Here is a 7,828-nt window from a genome sequence, read left to right on the forward strand (position 1 = left end):
AACAAGGAGCTGGAATAACCCAAGGAGACTGCAGCAGGGAAGCAGGCACAAAGCAGCTGGGTGTAGGGTGAGCAGGCTCTGTGCTCAGCCCCTGCTGCACCCACCGTACCGCAACAGGAGGTGCAAAGACTTGGCACAGCATAGCAGGACCATCCAGGCAGCCTGAGGCACCAGATGCACACTCAAGCAGGGGCCAACTCTCACCCAGATCTCAGGGCTCCTCAGGTATCTGTAAGGGAAATTACAGATATGGGAGAGTCAGGCTGGTCGGTCTAAGTACAGTACACTGTGCCTGTACATGCGTGCATGTGCAAGTACATGCATGTGCACATGTGAAGCTGTGCAAGTATTGCAATGTGAAGAGCAACAAGTAGTCTTGCCCCTGCAGAGCAAATGCTTAATATACAACTGGTTCTTCAGCGCTGGGAGCCCAGCACAGTGTGACCCACCAGATCTCCTTCATTCCTGAGGACTGTACTCACCATACACAGCCTGGGAAGAGCCATCATGTAGGACACACACGCAACATCTCTAGGGGCCCTGATACTTGTTCCCACCTGGCACACAGTACATAGGTACATCTCCTGCACAGAACAAAGCAAATCAGTGGGCTCAGTGCCCAGTGCCTGTCTCCACAAACACACAGCTCTAGAGCTGCTCTGTGCTGTGAGAGCACTGACTCCTCTACACCTGAGGTTCCATGACACTTCAGGGCAGCTGAATCCAGCCCCAAAGGTAAAGCACTTGGAGACCTGAAGCAGTTCAATTGCCACGGATTTATGTTGATTTGAGGAAAGATGCAACTACCTTCATCCAGCTGTAATCGCATATTCACCAGAAGAAAGTGTGAAGGGTGCAGCAGGAAAGTCTTGGTAGACTCTGCTAAAGCTATTGATGACCCAAGAGCATTTTGCCACAACTGTAAGTATTTATAAGCAGGAATAAATACACACAGAGGAAATAACAATCAGAGCTGACATTTCCTTTCCCTAGAAGAAAGAATTAGTGATACTTGCAGTTACCAAGTTCATGATATGGGGGTGAAAATTCCACACAAACAACACTACATCTATATTTTCTTCCTGTCACAATGGAATTAAAACAACATCCTCTGCGTTGTCAGGTATACACAACTGGTATAACTCTAGGGTCAAAGGCACCTTTACTAGCTGGTGACATTTAGGAGGAAGATAATCATACATTACGATAAGCAATGAGTAAAACATGGCAGGAGAACAGCTGAAACACGAGTAACAGTGTTCTAGTGGAAGGGAAAGCAATAGAAGAAACCACCTCAAAGCTCAGGAAATGGGGTAAAACATGAATGAGCCAGGCAGAAAGCGGAGGTGTTAGTCAGCAAAGCAGCAGGCTGAAAAACAACAAAGCCCCTCAGCTGGCAGGCTGGGAGCTGGCAGGATGCTGCAGGGGAGGAAGCAGTGCATTGCTTTTGCTCTGTGGAATGCTGAGTGCCACCTACAGAGACCCCAGCACCCTGCCCTCCTGCCTCTACTTTGCTGTTGCCAGTTGTCTCTTTGTAGCCACCAACACTGGGCTCAGTGTCTTGTTTTCCCCATTATACATCAAGTCTGAACCCATTCTGCCTGAAGGCTGTAGTATGAGGAGACCACTTTGGCTCCTGCCAGAGGAAAAGGGCTTACCTTCACAGAGCTTTGACTGTGCACAGTTTGCTCACACAGAGGAGATGGCACAGAGGCTCGTATCTTCTCTTAGGAAATCACCAGACACATGCTGGTAAACAGAAACAGGAATGACTGTGCCTGTGAACTCACCCTGACCATCTGAAACAGAAACCTACAGCTGTCATACAGCATGCAAAATGTGCCCAGAGCATCTCCGAGATGCCTCACTATGCTGAATACGTTCAGCCCACAGGAAAGCATGCTTTCTCCAAGACAGCCTCCACGCCAGCCTTCTCTGAGAGCCGAGACCCCTGTGAATTGCCCACAGGCAGTTCTTTGCCTCCATCAGAGCCCTGCCCACAGCTGGGTTCCTGCAGCTTCACAAACTAAACATCAGCCTTTTCTGGTCTGATCAACTGATGTGGCCCATGCTCTCCACCCTCCCCTACCACAGCCATTCTCAGACTGCTCCCAGGTCACACGCTGAACGTCTGTGCTTCCAAAGAGCTCTGACCCTGCATGGGGTTAGCAAGTCCATCGCATATTCCACAGTGCTCACCCGCGTCAGCAGCGCTGGCAGAACTCTCTGCTCCTTCCACATGGGTTGGCAGAAACTGACCCACATACAGCCAGCATCCACCAGCTGGTCCCCAGGTCTCTGCTCACAGGGATGCACCAAGGCCAGGACCCTGCTGCAGGCACAGAGCTCTTTATGGCAAGAGCCCCACCTGAGCCTCTCTGATCTTTGTTTTGCCACAGCTGTCACAACGCAGCACGCCTCAGCCCTGCACCAGCTCTCACAGCAGGCCCTCCACACCGAGTGTGCCTTGGAACCCTCTGCCACCTCTAACGGAGTGAAAACACAGCGGCTATCTTCAACCTCAGACTGCAGAGACACTTGCAGAGCTGGCATGGCAGAGCTGCCTCCAGCGGCGAGCAGCGAGCTGCAGGAGGTGATGGCACAGCAGACCACAGACCAGCAGCTCTGCTGGCTCCATCCCAAACCCACAGAACACAGAAGAGGCCTGACACAAGCCGTGGCTTCTCACGTCACTGTGTCTTTAGGAGAAAAGGCAGGTGGGGGGGGTACAGGCTGGACGAACAGGCAGAGATAGAGAAGCACCTTGCAATATACTGGGGCATATAAATAACATTGAAGATATACAGGATTTTCTTGGAAACAGATTGCTCCAAAGGAACGAGCGTTTCCAAAAATTCAAAATATAATCCTGCACGGAGAAGCCAAAAGGCTTTGTAAGACTCTTGGGGCAGTCCAAGTTTTGTGAAGCTGTGGCTTTGCTATGATGCTGTGTTAGGAGTTCATTGGAAGGTGGAAGAAGGCAGGAGGTTGCTTTGTTTGAGGCTAAAAAGGCCAAAATATGGGGTTATTGGCTCCATAGAACACTGGGACTAATGCAATGAAATTGTGTCCCATCAGTGTATCTGCACCCAAAGCAGCACTGGGAAACGCTTCCAGTGCTCTGCAAGAAGAGGAGGAGTCTGAGGTTTGTTCCTACAAAAAGCAGGGGCTGGGGGATTCCATGCTCCACAGTGACTGCTTGTGGTGTGAGGCTCCTGCTCGAAGAAGGAAGCTGAGCCACTGGTTGCTGTTCTGTACCAGCTCTGCACAGCCCCAGCTTCCACACCCCTTCCCTGCCACTGTGCATGTGCAGAAGTTGGGAAGAGAGCGTGGAGAAGCTGGAACGTGCTAAGAGCAGCACGAAGCTAAACTGATGGCAGGTAACTGGCAAAATAGACATAATATGAACAGCAGCTGAATGTGTTGGTCCTTCCTGCTGGGGAGTGCAGGTGGAGGTTTAGAAGACATCTCATAAGAACTGCAAAGGTGGGAAGAATCCTTGGTGCTTCTGCAGCAGCTTGGAGCAAGGCCATGGAATGGGTAACACACGCTAAACTGCAGGTCCTAATTCCTGCCTTGTGGAGGAAACAAGGCAAATGATGGCTTTGTTGCCTAGCTCACGTTGTGGAGGAGGATACCACGTGCTGGAGAGCTTCAAGCAGGCAGTGCCACCCAGCGCTGAACTGTCCTCCATAGCCCTCAAGCCTGGAGCCTGCCAGACAGGTGCACTGCACAGTGACTGCAGCGCAGCAAGAGCCTCCCAGGGCCAGCTCCTGGAGACCTCACTCACCAAAGGCCAAGAGGGCAGACGCTGGGGCCAACCTCGGCCAGAGCAGACCTGGTTCTCACAGCGACTCTCTAGAGGATCCAGACAAGAACTGGGGACCTGAGCTGGGTGTGGAAATTCTCCCCCCAAGAGGCACTCCAGTGTTTCTCACCCTGCTGTAATTCTTGTTGCTGTGTGGGTGGCTCACTGCAGGTGAAACCAGCAGTGGCTGAGCTGGGGAGAAGCAGCCAACCTCAAACTCTTCAGCTGATGCCAAATTCCCCCATGTCTAAGAGCTGGGGAAACAGCCACAAGCAGGAAAGTCCCAGTGACAGGTTAGGCACTGACTCAGTAACCTTCAAGCAGAGGACAAACAACATACTGCTGTGAATGCAACAGGGCACAGACAGGACCATGGAAGCTGCTGATCCACCACGGACTGGGGACAGGAACTCCTTATGGTGCCTGCTACACTCCATGGACAGGTCTAGGACAGTCATCCCTCTATCAAGGACAGGCTACGGGTCACAGGCTGTACTCTACCAACTCTTGCCATTACAATTACCTCTCTGCATCCAGTATACAGAATTTTAGGGCTCCTGCACAGATGGTCAGTTCTGTTAACAGCAGAGCAAAAAAGGAAATGGTGCTCCTGCCCCCGTGGCAGCACTTGGTTCCCACCTCTGTGCATTCAGGGCTGCAGCCAGTTTTTTTTCTCTATCTTGCAGTCTTGCTGGCGGGGCAGAAGGCAGCTGTGTGGACAACTCCATGTTGTAGAAAGCCATTGGAGGGACAAGATAGAAACAGGACAGCACAAGGGACAAACAGAGCAAAACACCTTTGGCCAGAGTTCAGCAGAGCTGCAAAGTTCCTCTCAACATTCCCTTCTCGGCTTGTCACAAGAATGAGAATACTCAGGACTTGGAAAACCAGTGGTGCTGCTGATGGCTGTTACTGGGTACTCAGACAAAACACACTGAGGCGTAGGTTCAACTCTGCTTAACTGTGTTGGCGAGGTACCTGGGCAGTGCCCTCTTCCTCACTTGGCTGGTCTGCAGCGGGGATGCTCTGTGTGTGTGGGTGCACTGCACGGGCACAGTTCCCCAGAGAATTAGTCAAAACCACCTATTCTTTGCGAAAGCAACTGCATGCAGAATTACACACCTCTGTCAGAGCTAGAATGCAAGTGGCACACATCATGCTCCCTAGGGAGTTTTCTACAGAAAAGACATGGCTACGAGAAAGCAAACTGTCCGCTCAGGCTCTATTCACTAAGAAGTCACATAATTCTAATGACAGGAAAATGTTAGGGAGCAGGATTCTGGAAATCACAACCCCCTCAATTTGGTTCTCTCACCCTTTGCTCCTTTGCTATGCTACTGCTATTATGCAACACCCAAAAGAACTTGTTTTCTTGGATGGAAGTTTGTAGCTCACGATGGGTAAGTGCTGGCATCCTGCCTGAACAGCGCAGGGTCCCAAAGCAAGATGCAGAGACAAGTTATTTAAAAAGCTGGCCCCTCCTTTATCCTAAATTAACTTACTCCCACCTCCAAGAACTTGACCCCACAACCTCAAACTCCTGCTCCACACCAGTCTCATCCTCTTGTGGTTATTGTTGGCTTTCCACAGGCAATGACAAGCCTTATGATTGACAGGAATTTGCCAACAGCTGTTCCACATAGGTGTGTATTTCTAAGGAGCCAACACTGTTCAGAAAGAAAAGGCGAGGCTGTGGCACTCTGCAAAGGAAAAGCATGTATCAGAACTACCTTCTCCTGAACTGGGAATACACCTGCTTTTCTCAGGAACCCATTTCACTCATGGTGAGTCAGGTTGCTAGTACCTGGTAGGCAGCCAGGTAAAAGATGTGGAGGTGGATTGATGGTGAGAGAGTAATGAGGTGCTTTATAACTAGGCTAAAACTTGGCACTAGCCCCCACTTGCACTGCAGTCTTACAAACACACTGGAAAACACGCAGAATGTACTTACTGTGGTCAGTAATTCTCTGTCCTGGCAAGATCCCTGTGCTAGCTAAAAGGGCCACACTTGGAGGGTCCCAGCCGCCAGGAACAAAGCTCCTCTCTCAGGAGGGCTGCTCTGCAAGCACAGGCTGTCCCCACACGCGGCTCAGGCCAGCGCACCTCACTGGCAGCCTGGGGCCAGCCCAAGCCACAACCCCCCACAATCTGGGCAGATCATCTCAGGCTGGAAACCCATCATTGAAACCTCCCTGCGTTTTATAGCGCTGCAACCGCTGCAGGCGGCAGAAGTGGAGGCACTGGAGGATGGGGCATGAGCTGCAGACACAAGCCATGCCTGTAGCAGCACAGGCTGAGCTGCCCACCTGCCCCAGAGTCCATCATCAGCTCTGGGTTATGCAAAGGCATAGGAATAGGGCTCCCCCTTCTTGAAGAGTTACAGTTTGATTTCACCAGAGAAATACTGAAGGGGGAAAAGAGGAAGAATACCCACACACAGAAAGCCATCCAACAGAGGTCACAGCTGCGTAGAAGACAAAGCCAGCGAAAGGCAGGATGAAGCTGCTCCAGCCAAGTGCAAGCCTTCCAGGAGGATTTCACAAAGAGCACAAGGGAGAGTACAGGAGCAGAAGGGGAAGAAAGCACCACTGGTGTCCCTGTGCCTCCCTTAACAGCCCTTGTCTCAGTGCTACCACAGCAAACAGCGAGTCACCCATTACGGGCAGCTGCAGTGACTAGCTGTGGGATTTTGCTTCAGCTTGACTTCGCTTGGATTTAGGGAAGTGAGGCTTACTCATGAGGCAGACCATGGTCTCTGCATCTTCCTGTTCCACCATTTCAGTGCAGGTCTCTTTGATGGGTCCTAGAAAGCCTCTTCATCCATCTGCCTCACACCCCTCCCACTTGACAGAGCTTGTGCTCATGTTACGTGCAGCAGTGACTCCCCTTGTGCAAAGAAAGAGTAATTCTGATAGAAATAAACCTCACCTGAGTGGAAATAAAACTCAACCTGATGTTTTCAGTAAAAACAAATAAATAACATGTTCACCAACACCTTAGCTACAAGCAGTGAGATCTTTCACCAACCACCACCTCAGTGAAAGTGAGCTACAAACCAGTGCCTTTGATTAACTGTATTAACTAAACATTAACCATCACATCTAAATACAGACATTTCACCGTGCGCCTCCTCCCAGGGCTTACAAACCTTTTTTTACTGCTTCAAAACTGATGGGGAGATACCTCTCCTACTTGGCCAAACCAAACTTTGAAGCGAGATTTGCAGTACAAAAATCTTACAAACCACGTTAAATCAGTTTCTGTGCCCAGCATTATGGCTTCCTTATACATGGCAATGCAAATAAGGGTTTCTAACTTAATAAGAACATACATACGTATTTTAGTACACAAAAAGTGTCTTAATAGTTCTCAACTATTCTGCACCACTGCCAGCTGATTGGGGTGGAATGTACCACACCAAAATATATAATGCCCTAGAAATGTGCAGAGTTATGAGTAAAACTTTTGGAATCATTAACCACCAAGCAGCACATGCTGCCTTAAAAAACCGGGAAAAAGCTCCATCAATTCAGGAGGCCTGATCTTAAACAGATAAACTTCCTGGGAAAACACTGCTTAGAAGTATCTGATTTCATTTACAGCTGTAGAAGTATGAAATAACTGCTTGCTTCTACAAAATAAGAAACTAATCATCAGTAACAGCATTGTGTAAGGTCAAATAATAGGAATCTTTATTTTGCATCTTGATTGAGCATGTGTAGAAACAACACCCCACACTGGGGCTAGGCACACAGGACCTCCCTCCTCCCTTCACCCCAATAAATAAGTTATGGAAGCTCCCCTTTGATGTGCACCTACATCCTACTTCCAAGTGTGTCAGCATCTTCTGCATCACCTCTGTGTGCTTCCAAGCAACATAGAGCTGGGGCACAACCACAGGAGCTGAACCAGGAACTCCTACATTATTCAGCTGCTTCTGACTTTAGAGAACAGCCAAGGCCAGAGAAGCTTTAGCTCTGGCTTTGCACCCGTGACAGATCTGTAGCTGCAATTGCTAGG

Source organism: Psittacula echo (assembly GCF_963264785.1).
Source record: "Psittacula echo genome assembly, chromosome: 5".
Lineage (NCBI taxonomy): Eukaryota > Metazoa > Chordata > Aves > Psittaciformes > Psittacidae > Psittacula > Psittacula echo.